Genomic DNA, 13153 nt, shown 5'->3' with positions numbered 1-13153 from the left:
GATGTTGCAAAAGAAGAATGATTTTAAACTTAGGAGGCCATTTTTTTTCTGTTGATTTTATTTCATTTTTTTTCTTTAATTTTATTTTTTATTTTTTAAAATTTACATCCAAATTAGTTAGCATATAGTGCAACAATGATTTCAGGAGTAGATTCCTTAGTGCCCCTTACCCATTTAGCCCATTCCCCTCCCACAAGCCCTCCAGTAACCCTCAGTTTGTTCTCCGAGGCCATCTTTAAGAAAAAGCAAGAGGCATTTGTCACTGAGCCAGCCCTTTACCTCCTATCTGCTTTGTCCCAGTGTGCATACACATAAAGCTGGTTCTCAAAGACACAGTGGAGAAGGACTCTGAGCTGTTAGCTTTCAGTAGGCAGAGAATGCATGTGTAGCTTTTGCAAGGGTAGGGTCGTTTGCTTGAAGAGAAAACCTCAGCGTCTAGCAGATTGCCCAGCGCAATGTAGGTGGTCAATAAGTGTTTTCAAGTGACTGGTGAATGGAGGAGCCAACTAAGGCCATGACCACATGTCACTACATATTTAAAAGAAAGAACAAATGCAGAAACAAAATGGACAAGTTACTGTACAGAGATTTATGGATAGTTGACATTTTAAAGATTACGTGATTTTAAAGACCACTTCCAGGGCTAAAATTCTGCAACATTTTGTGAAACAATAGATTGAGTTTTCTTATCATGAGAGCTATTTAAGCTCTACTATTGAAGATATTCTATGGAGAAGAAAAAAAGATATTCTGTTACCCTCCTTGAAAGACTTCAAGAAGTGCCAAGCCTTGAGAAGACTGTAGAAAATTTTCTATTGGTAGAATTTGGAAGAGCAAGAACAATAGAGAATGTTGTTTTCCTGATACAGCAGGGCTTTACTGAGTTAATGGCTTGTTTCGAAGTAATCATAAAGACTGCGTGCATGATGAAAAAGCTTTGTCTTGGGACCCTGCGTGCGCTACAGGCATGGGAGTGTTGTGGCATCATGTGTGTGAGCACTAGATGAAAGAGGTTTCAGAACGCTGCTCCTGGTGCCTAGGGACATCCGCTGCACACACAGACTCCAAGTCAGGGGACAGCACAGAGTGTGTGGCCTTGCCTGCTGAGCAGCAAGGCCCTGCTGAGCACATACAGCCCCCAGTAACCTGCCACCCAGGGCCTTACACTTTATCACACTCCAAAATCGTGACTACAGAGGGCTGAGGGCTTTGACATTTGGTCAAGTACTCATTTCTGATGATTTGAAACTATGTCAGGTAAATAAAATACAGCCTCTTGATTATGACCAGTGCTGTGGAGGGGTAGATAGGCAGGTGGGGGAGGGGTGGGGAGAATCTTCATAACGACCTAAAAACCCACAAGGCATTCTGGACATCAAACATCAATTACCAAGTACCACTTTGATGAGTTAAGAGTAAATGAATCAGAACCAGATGGATTAAATTCCTCTTGAAATATACACAGGATTAAAAATTAAGGGAAGCAGTGCTAGACACAAGCGTTTAAAATGAGAATCGGAGCATTTGCAATGAATAAACAAAATTCACTAAAGACATTTGACAATTAAGTGATTGTCTACCTCTAGACTCTGAATTCTAATCTGGGAACATAAATAGTTGGAGAGAGTTTTACGTGTATGAATATAAAAATGTTTACTAGAATACCAAAAGCGGGCAAAAGAGAAAAAAAATCTTTCAGCATTTATTTTATTTACTGGCTTAGGTAAATAAGGTAACATGAAGTTCCATAGAAAATATTTATTAAGTTACAAGTGTGTAGAAATGAACAGTTGCATATATGTGCATACAGACTGGCCCAGGCACTTAATTAAAGACACTTGATCATGTTTGACAGATCTTAATAGGTCCTTAAAACACGCACACACACACACACAAAGGCATCCACATGTCCATGTGATGCATCCTGACCCTGATGTGTTGATCAGTCCTTCAGAGAGTTGCTTTTCTTAGTGATTACTCACTGCCACATGACCCTCTACATGGGCTCCTTGTCCCACTTGCTTGTGACAGCAAACAGGGCTGAACGGCAGGCACTTCTCAAGCACAATCCCAGAATCTCAGTGCCCTCTGGATTCCATGCATGGGCTGCCAAATAAACAAACAAAGGGTTCCAATTTTATGCCTAGTAGCCTTGGTGGTGTTCCTGCAGCAGGGTTTGCTCTGTTTATTTACTCACAGTTCCGCAGAGCTCCCTTGGGAATGTCTGAGGCAAAGGTTTTGGATTCCCAGACAGTCTGTGAAAGAAGTAGTGATTCTTGCCTTATTAGCCCTATGCATAAAATTTCAGTTTATGCATGGATATGACACCAAAAAAGCAGGCAACAAAAAAAAGTAGATAAATTGGGCTACATCAAAATGAGAGACTCTGTGGAACAAAGGGCATAATCAACAGAGAGAAAAGGCAACCCATATATTGGGGGAAAATAATTGCAAATCCTATACCTGATACGATGTTATTTTATAAAGAACTCCTACAAGTAAACAGCAAAAACAACAAACAACAACAACAAAAACAACAAAAACCCCAATCTGATTAAAAATGAATAAAGGACTTGAATAGATATTTCTCCAAAGAAGATATGCGGATGACCACGAAGCACATGAAAAGATGCTCACCATCACTAATCATTAGGGAAATGCAAATCAAAACCACACCGAAATACCATCTCATACCATTAGGATGGCTACAATCAAAAACCAGAAAATAGTAAATGTTGATGATTATTGAGCCCTTACTGTGTCCTAGGGGCTATGCTAGGAATTTTTTAAATAACATGTCATGTAATATAGTAACATAGTAAGAGAGACTTGATTGCTCCCATTTACCCTTGAGGAAACTGAAGGTGCCAGAGCTTAAGTGACACAGCTAGTAAGTTTTAGAGTCATTGGACCAATTCTCTGACTCCAAAAATAGACCCTCAACCTATATGCTCCAGTGTTCCTAAATTATATTCTACGATCACCGACAGGATTCAAAATAGGTTCAGAAAGCAGATAATCAGTTATCTAAGTCTCTATAACCCAAACTGCAATTATCCTAAGTTAGTAAAAAGTTTTCAAAGGAAATAAAATGATACATATTTGAAGTAGAAGAATCACAGAATTGGAAAGGACCTTAGAAGTCACTTAATTTGGGGCTCCTGGGTGACTTAGTCAGTTAAGCATCTGACTCTTGATTTCAGCTCAGGTCATGATCTCATGGTTTGTGGGTTCAAGTCCAGCATTGCCCCCATGCTGACAGTGCAAAACCTGCTTGGGATTTTCTCTCTCTCTCCCTCTCTTTCTTCCACTTTCCCCTACTTGTTCTCTCTCTCTCTCTCTCTCTCTCTCTCTCTCTCTCTCTCTCTCTTTCTCTCTCTCTCTCAAAGTAAATAAATAAACTTAAAAAAAAAAGAAGTCACTGAATTCACTTTTCATTGCAAGAAATTCAGATGAATGTTTGCCAAGCCTCTGCATGAATACCCTCAATGCTGTGGAACTTACTACCATGTGTGGTAAACTGACACTATTATCAGACAGCTGGGGCTGGTGGAAAACTTCTGTTCCTTCTCAAAATAAATCTACTTTTTAGTGCCTTCCTTCCACTTTTTCTGGCTCTTTTAGAACCACACAAAATAATATAATCTCTGCTCCACAAGATGATCCCCACTTATCATGTACACTTTGGTCTCCCCATATGACTGTAAGGCAAATTATCCCTGGCATAGCTGGAGGCAGCACAGTACAAAGGAAAGAATATAGATTTTACAGTCAGAATGTCTGTTCACATTCTGGCTCAATCACTCATTACTTACGAGATCACAGGCAAGTTACTTAACTTCTCTGAGGGTCAGTTTCCACATCTTCATAAAGACTTATAGGACAGCTCTAACAGTTATGTGAGATGATAATATCAAATACTAGCAGGTAGTAAGCATACAACAATGATCAGCAATTATTCCAAGGTAATATTTTCTCTGGTAAAGGGGCTAAGTGTTTTGCTAACCTGAGTTATTCTCAGAGTGTTGGTTAAACTAGAGCCTTCTCTGGTCCATAGCACATGGGCAAGTGACCTGTCCTGTGGTTAAGTGGTACAAAAATAGCAACTTTTCAAGACAGATGTTAAATTTGCTATTGTGGGTGTGGTGTGGTGTGGTGGTGGTATGTGTGTGTGTGTGTGTGTGTGTGTGTGTGTGTGTGTGTGTGTGTGTTTAGTTTCTCCAGCTATATCTAACTAATTTATTTTGGCTACCCAGGCTATACACATTGATAGTCAAGTGTCCAAATAAATTGGGATCCTGGGATACTAGTGTCTGAGGTGGGGCTCAAGGTCAGGTTCTTTAACTTAACTCCCTGATAATCTGAAAGGTCTCCTTAGAGAACTTCAGGGAATGTCTGCTCTTTGTATAGTTCTTCTTAGGTTAGGAGAGTGGTTTTACAGAGCACAGCTTTCTTCAGACAGATGTCTTACCTTCCCTGTAGCTCAGGGCATATTTCCCAGTCCACCTCAAAGTAAAGAATGCTGTTGAGGTGGAAACAGCTAATTGCCTTCCAAACTGTGTTCTTGTCTTCTTCCATAATAACAGAACTGTAGCTGGCATGTGCCTACCCAGTCAGGACTGCATTCCTCAGCATCCTCTGTAGCAAAAGTTGGGTATGTATCTTGGCTCTTGCCAATGAAATGTGAAGAGAAAGGAAGTGCACAATTTCTGCTTCACTTGTTTTAGAGGAATTCCCTGACCTTGAACTTCTAATTTTCCCCCCTTTCTCCAGGAATTGTGACTTTGAATACCTTATTTGCAAGATGGCAGAGCTACCATCAGCCTGGGTTTCTGAATGGCTACAAGGATCAGAGTTGCCTGCAGGCATGAAATTCTGACCTTGGAGTTGTTACATAAGAAAGGAGTAAATTTATTTGCTCTTTGAGTCACATGATTGTTAGGTCTCTTCTTTTTTAAAATTTTAATTATTTTATTTGATATAGTTGACACACAATGTTACACTAGTTTTCAGTGTACAACACAGTGATTCAACACAATAATGATTGGCAATTATTCATAGCATAACTTATGCTATGCTCATGTAGTTCTCATAAAGCCACTTACTTATCCACCTGCTTTATTTAATGCAGCTTTGAAATTCCATTTAATTTCTGGAGACAAAGCAGTCAGTAGTTTCTTCTATATTCAACAAGAATTAATTATCTATTTTATTGGAGCCACTGTTCCAAAGAGAAGAACAGAGGAAAACATTCCTTTGTCCTAGGAGTAACTAGGACAGAATTTTCAGAGTTCAGTTTTCAGAATCTTCCGTGAGTTCACCCCTTGGGCAATACCAACTCAGACCTAATTTCCAGAATTGGCTAAGATTAAACTCAAGGGCTGAAGGGGCAGAGCAGCTAGATATTTTCTTTGTTCCACCCTTCTTGTAGTCCCACAAAAACTACCTACCCCATAGAGTTGCTTCCTTGAGCTTCCAGACATTTCCTGTGTGTTTTACCATGAGAGACTGTGTTTCATCCAACCATGAAGCCTTTTTGCTCCTACTACTTCAAGCGTAAGCATGGACTATTTTGGAATGGAAACTATCAGTTTGGGGGGAAAGCCCTATTTCTCTGATCTATGCTCTAATTCTGGCAGGTCCTCTAGGCTTTCCCAAAGAGCCACAACTGTGAGCCTTGACGTGTTGTCTTATCTCTACTATGCTCTGTGCACAGGAAATCCTGTGTGAGGCTGGCAGGAGGACAGAGGGGATAAAGAAATCACATTCATCAGAACAAGCTGGTCAATTTCCCTAAGTAAGGAGCTTGTCTAACATCCAGTGGTTTCCTCCGAAAAAGATAGTGTACTTTCTTAACTTACTGATAAGATTAGTGCATAGAATCACTGTCTGCAGATCCCTAGGCTACTTTTCAGCTTTATTCTTCCCAACTAGACAGGTACAAAGTGCAAATCTCAACGTTTACAATCTGTAAAATCATAGGATAACATATAATATTATTGTAATTGTATTGTAATCATTATTAAATGATAGAAATCTATTAAACTCAATGTATATTAAAATAAACTTCTGATCTTTCTAATCTGACTTCTGCTACCCTCTGCCTTCACCCATCTCAGGTGGTGGTAACTCCATCTTTACAGTTTCAGGTTAACAACACTTGCCATCTTTGACTCCTTTTATTCTCATCTCACAACCAATCCATCTGAGCTCTTGCCAGCTCTACTTTCAGAATCTTTCCAGAATCTTATTCCTTTGTACCATGTCCACTGCTACCAGTCTGGTGGAGCTGCCAATATCTCTTGCTTGGATTAAGTGCCCTCCTAACTCCTCTCACTGCCTCCTCCACTCACCCTCCAACACACACACACACACACACACACACACACACACACACACACACAGTCTATTCTCAACAGAGCAGCCAGAGAGATCTTTTGAAAATGGAAGTTAAGTCATTGAATTCATCTATTCAAAAACTTTTAGATGATTCTCCACTTTGCTCTGAATAAAATTCCAAGTTCATGAAAGAGTCAAAAAAGCCTTTGTTACCTTTCTGACTACATTGCCTACTACTCTCCTCCTCTTAGATCTCACCCTGGTGACTTCCTTGTTGTTTCTGGATCACAATAGTTATGCTCTTGTCATAGGGCATTTGCTCTAGGTCATTCTTTTTTTTATTAAAATTAAAAAAAAATTAATTTAATTTTTGAAAGAGAGAGAGATAGAGTATGAATGGGGGAGGGGCAGAGAGAGAGGGAAACACAGAGTCCAAAGCAGGCTCCAGGCTCTGAGCTGTCAGCACAGAGCCTGACGTGGGGCTCAAACTCGTGAACTGTGAGATCATGACCTGAGCAGAAGTTGGACACTTAGCTGACTGAGCCACCCAGGTGCCCTTGCTCTAGCTCTTTCTTAATGCTCTGTCCTGAATGTCTGCTTGGAAACTCTCTCACCTTCCTTAAGACTTGGCTCAAGCATCTCCTCCTTCATAAGATCCACTCTGATGACCCATTTGTACTGCCACTTCCTTCTCCACCAACTCAACCTTTTTAATTGTTTGATATCACTTCTTGCCTTCTAACACAATGAAGTAATTTACTTACTGTGCTTATTGTCCCTCCCACTCACTGCTAGAACATAAACTCCCTGAAGGCAAGATTCACTGATATACTTCCCTGCACCTATAACACTGTGGCACTTAGTAAGGACTTTCTATTTGTTTGGTGAAAGAATTAATGAATGAAACATACACATGATGAAGTTGATTCCTGGATGACTGTGAAGTCAACTGAGGTCATCAACTTCCCTAGAGACTGAGGCTACAGAGATTACTTTCATTCCTAACAGCAAGGATGTGGTGACAGGAAAGCATTGGACCCTGAGGACAAGACTTTCCTGAACATGAACCAAAAAGTATAGAAAGGAATCTTGAGATGGCAGCCCTGGTAAACTCTCCTAGGTAAGATTTTGGGATGACTGACCCGGGAGGTTGAGAACACTGTTTTTGGAGTTAGGACTTGGCCTGCTGTTAATAAGAATCTTAGTGATGGAGAAAAGCGGTGTGGATCGAGTTCCCCTCCTCCTGCACAAATATTTCCTGGTCTGGTTTCAGGGTATCTCTTTCCTTGGGTGGCTTTACCATTGAGGGATTAAAGTGCTTGCGATTCAGAGCTTGGACTGCCACAGCAGTGCTGACGCACGTGCAGTATCTTGGATCTCTATTCTGTTCCTCAATCACATTCACCTTTGGGCTGAAACAGCAAACTTGGTTCGTGGAACCAAATACCCGAACCTGAGTAGCCCAGGGTGTTTGCTGTCTGTCCACTTCTCTGGTCCCAGGACTGACCTGCCTCTGGTAGCATTAAAGCGAGGGGGGAAGGGCAAGGAACATAGAAAAGCAATGGCTGGAAGAAGGTGAATAAATGGGAAGAACAGATGGGTTGAAGACAAAAGAGAAGAAAATAGGCTGACCACCGTGTTGTTACGTTGCTGTGTGTGCCCCTTACTCTCTGGCTTTTTCGTGCATTATGCTCTCTGGTGACACGAGGAACACACTATTTACTTTGCTCCATGAAATATGGAAAAAGCTACTTCATCATTCAAATTTGAAATCACTGCCAATAGGGGAAGAATATACTTTGCCAAAGTTTGCAAGCACGAGTTGCTCTAAAATGTGAAGATTAAAAGGCTCTCAAATGACCCTCTGACCACTAACACGCTTTCCAAGGCATTCCATATTAGACTTCTAACCTAAAGGAGATGTATTCTTTTACATGTTCAACCCCAGGCACTCCGCACCACCTTTCTTAAGCTGGTTTCAGTCATCAGGAAATTTATGAACCGCAAATTAGCTTTGCTCAGTTGTCTTCTGAAAATGTACACTACAGGAATAGCAGTAATTGTGAGGCAGCAATGCAGGGACAGAAGGTTAAAAAACAAAACAAAATCCGTTTTCTCCAAAAAAGGAAGAATCTGCATGAAAGAGACTTTTCAGATCTAGGGAGTGTCCGGTTGAGTTCCCAGCAGCCTGTTGAAAGGCCCCGTGTTGTCTAAACAGCCTCCTGTAGGGTAATTGCCAGAGCAGCCCATATAAAAGGAACAGTGGAAAGGTGCAAAAGTCATTAACAGGGAGAAATAGGAAGCAATCAGCAACACTTTAAACAAATTATTGCCATGAAATTACAGTCTCAGCTTGAGATAAGTGTCCTGGGTCTGTTAAAGCTATATACACCTCACTGGCTTAAATGAGATGAGGAAAGTTTTCCTCTCTGGTTATTTATGAAGTGTGAGACCAGGATGGATTGCGATGCCTGAGTCAAGGGGGCTGCCTACTTCTTCCCAGGCTTCTTGAAAACACATGCATTACCTGCACTGGAGCTGGGGCAGAGAGGCTTTTCAGATAGGCACCTGGACAAGATGCTACCTTTTTGGGTGAAATGGAAACGTATTGGGCCTCCCGTGTTTTATTCAGAAGTCGTTTTGAGGAGAAAAGTCCAAGACTTTCCGGGGTTATTAGCGGGAATGTGGGCGTTCGCTGCTGCTGCCAGATCTCGCTTGGCACCTGGGCCCTCCCTCCCACGCGTCCCAGCATCCGCCTGCAGTAGAGGGCTGCTTTCCCCTTTCCAAGAGTCTTGTCCCTCCCCAGATCCATTCCTCTGCGTGGAATGTTCCTGCGTCTTGGCCTTATTTTAAGTCCCATAATCCTCTCTGGCTCCGCTTTGGAGTCTGCTTTTCAAAATGCCCTCAGTTGGCAGTGACTCAGACTCGGGATGCTGTTTGCTTCTCCACCCACCACCCTGTAAAGTTCCGGATGAGGAACTGCTGGCTGATCAGGGACCTCCGGCCCCTGCCACCCCATCAACACCAGCCTGGACCATTGCACTTGGCCTGAGGTTAGAGCACCTCACCCCTTTAGGAAGCATCACTCTGCATTACTGTTGTCTGTTTTTGAACCTCTTATCTGTTTGTCTGTGCTTGGACCCAATGGGCTATATATCTGGTGTGCTCCACAAGGGACCAAGATGTGCTCTTGGCGCCCTAGATGCTTGGATATGCAAAGGTGTTTTTGGGGTTTTGTTTTTTTGTTTTTTTGTTTTTTTGTTTTTTTTTTTCTGGCAGGCACCTTGTTTTTTTTCCCCTAGATGCCCTAGGCATGTGCCCAACACTCTCCCGTTATATTTGTTTCCTGGATGCATCATTGCGGCTCTCAGCAGCCAGCCCAGAGGTAGTGATAATTCTCAGTTACAGTTTCTTTTTTTGCATTCTCATTTTAATCACAAGGAAATCTGTGAGAAAATAAAGTTCTGATTTTTTAAAAAAGATTTTAAGTTGAATCTTGGATGCTCGCTTTTGCTGAAAGGTGAGAACGGGGTTGTGGTACACTCAGTGCACAACGAATTGAGACTATAGAAAGAAGAAGACTTTAAAGGTATCATGAATAAAACTAATGAATGTTGATGTTATTGTAATAGGGACTCTTCTTATCTATACTCACAATTATCTATACTTAGAATCATGTTAGCATTGAAATGGAATGTAGAAAATAGTGTGTCTAATCTAAAAATGAATACAACAGTAACTATCTATACACACTTGAACTGTTGTCATCCAGACTCTTAAACCTTCTAGAAACTTTCAAACTTACAAAGAAGTCCATTCCAGTTAAAACAGCCCAACATTGTTAGATTCATTCATTCTCATATTTAAATGCCTCCCTGTAATATCATTCTACTGCATTGTTTTGCCTTCTAGATATTAGTAAAAATCAATTCAATCTTAGAGTTGAAAGAGACATAGAGAAAACCCTATTGCATATTACAATTCTTCAAATGTTCCCCCCTCTCCCCAAGTGAAGCCTCTCTACTTCTTTCAACTCTTCATTATGTGACATGGTTTCTGATTGTTCTACATTTTGGTCTGTACCTTTGGGTTCAATTCCCATTAAAATTTGGTGCCCAGGGGTGATTATGGTGACAGTCACAGACTTTGACTGTTAAGGAAGATTCACAGGACCCCAAATAGCAATACAATATAGCAAGAACATTAAAATAAAGATATCCATCATACCCAAAAGTTACCCCACAGTAAAGAGTCTGGAAAGTCTGGCCCAGGCTCTAATTATCCTCCTTCTGTAAAGACCATTTTAGACATGCTTTCTTTTTAAAGCTGGAACCAACAATGTGGGCACAGAACACCTTGGAACCAGGGAGCTCAGAATGGACTCCTGACTGGACTTCTTATACATTGCTGGTCACATAGGCATGTTTCTTGCTGTGTAACCAGATGCAAGGACAAAGCCTACTAGGCTCTCGTCAAGACCAGGTACACATCATCAATCTCAGTGTTATCAGTAAACAATGTTGACAAACTGGAAGAACCACTCTGAAATTTGCCTTGAACTCATAGTTACCAAGCAACATTATTATTCAGCACATTTCACATCTTGGCCAGGGGTCAGATCTGTGTGGATACATCACTTACTTCAAGCAAAACATCCCAGGCCAACTCCAGTCCTGCTGGAATAACTCCTAACAATAAACCAGGACTGAACACTCACTTCAAAAAGTGAACTGACTGACTCAGTATATGGTAGGATAATGTCTGCCATATTCTGGACACTATCATCCACATATTATTTTAAAATAGTCTCCGTGAGTTTCTCTCTGGGTATAAATCCCTGATGCCTCCCTCTGTAGGTTCAGACTAAGGCTGAGCCAATCTTATTGAGGAAGAAAGTTCAACTAAAGCTTTATTTCCCTAGCCAGTAAGATCTGAAATAGGTCTTGTCTAGCAATTCAGAGCTATTGGGGTGATTTCCAAAGGGCGTCCTGTCTGTTTGCTTTTCCCTTATTTCTAGCATAATCTTAACCTTGTTTTGTATTCCCTTTCTAGCTATCTGATTCTTTGTTTGTACTGTAGTCATTCCTTAAGGCCCTAGTTGAAATGGTTGGGTACTAGTGTCCCACAACATTCTTGCCAGCTCCATCCATAATTTGGGATCCTGCTGAGAATAAACTTTTGTACTAAATTGTGACTCTAACACCCACTTGACAGGAGACTGCCCTCTTTTTAGCCCCCAGGGGCAGAACTCTTTGGATGGCCCACACTAGCCTGAATCAATCCCTGTGGACCTGAAGTCTTAGAACATTCAGCTGCCCTCATGGGGCTACCCTTCTGCTCTTAATCAACAGAATTCTAGGTCCCTCCCTCTTACCACTTACTTTTATTGATAAAAACCCAGCATCCCTCATGTTTGAGCAAGGCTGGATTAAAATAGTTCAAACAAGAATAATCCTTGAGAAGGAAAGCTAAATTAAGTTTGTAAACTAGCTGCAAAACAATCTTAGAATTTTAGAACTGGAAGACTCCTTAGAGATGATCTAGGCTGGTGGTTTTTAAAGTTTCTTTTCTTCTGGGGCATCTGGGTGGCTCAGTCGGCTAGGCATCTGACTTTAGCTCAGGTCATGATCTCGTGGTTCGTGAGTTGGAGCCTGGCGTCAGGCTCTGTGCTGACAGCCCAGCTCTGTCTCTCTCTGACCCTCTATCTCTCTCTTTCTCTCAAATTAATAAGCATTAAAAATGTAAAGTTTCTTTTCTTTTTTTTAAGTGGAATATTACATGTAAATTCACATGCAATTAATCAAAATATATCTGCTTGGAGGAGGGATTAGGGGTAGGAATTACAATCAGACATATAGGCTATTTGGGATCTCCTCATGCTTCCTCCTTTGAGGAAGCATTAGGGAACCCCGGTAGTGTAGTCTGAGAATTATTAATCTATTCCAATGCATTTATTTTATAGAGAAGTATTTGAGGATCACAGATATTAGAGAGTTCCATAACATTAGTCTGAATGCTGATTTTATTTTACTGTGTTTGTACCTCTTATGGTACAGGAAAGCAGAAATATCAGGTTATCAATTGACCAAATATAAATGACTTATTTATTTCCATTCTAGTAAATTTAAACAAACTTGCATTTTTGAGTACCTGCTGCATGCAGGATACTACCCTAGTGCTGCAGGAGAGGCAAAGGGGACCAAAACACAGGTGCTGCATTCTGGAAGCTCAAACATTAATAGTACATCTATAATTATAAATCCAGGTGTCAAAATTAGTTTAATAAAAAAATACAAAAAATGTTGAGCTTTTAAGATGAGTGTATCCATCAGGGTTTTCCAGAACCAATTTGTATGTCTGTTGCATACATATAATATATATGACATATATGTGATATATCTATATATTTATGATATGTGTGTGTGTGTGTGTGTGTGTGTGTGTGTGTGTATACACACACACCCAGAGAGAGAGAGACAGAAAGAGAGAGAGAGAGAGAGAGAGAGAGAGAGAGACTGACTTTAAGGAATTGGTCCATGCACCTGTACAGGCTATAGGGTAGGCTGGGGACTTAGGAAAGGATTGATGCTGAAGCTTGAGTTTGAAGACTGTCTGAAGACAGAATTCTCTGTCTCTTGGAGGAAATCAGTCTTTTTCTTCTTTAGGCCTTCAACTGATTGGATGAGGTCCACTCACAGTTTGGAGGGTAATCTGCTTTACTCAAGTCTATTGACTTAATGTTATTCCATCTGAAACATACCTTCATAGGGACATTTAGAGTGGTGTTTGATGAATCATGAAGGTACCATGGCCT

General features: G+C 40.9%; 1 long non-coding RNA gene across 4 annotated transcripts in view; it reads left to right on the top strand.

Annotated features, from left to right (window-relative positions):
• The window catches only part of LOC132667611 (uncharacterized), a 247883-nt gene that overhangs the window by 155403 nt on the left and 79327 nt on the right, over nucleotides 1–13153 (top strand). The window lies entirely within an intron of this gene.

Source organism: Panthera onca, chromosome B2 (assembly GCF_046562875.1).
Source record: "Panthera onca isolate mPanOnc1 chromosome B2, mPanOnc1 haplotype 2, whole genome shotgun sequence".
NCBI classification, from domain to species: Eukaryota; Metazoa; Chordata; class Mammalia; order Carnivora; family Felidae; genus Panthera; species Panthera onca.
This window is presented reverse-complemented; position numbering and strand designations above follow the sequence as displayed.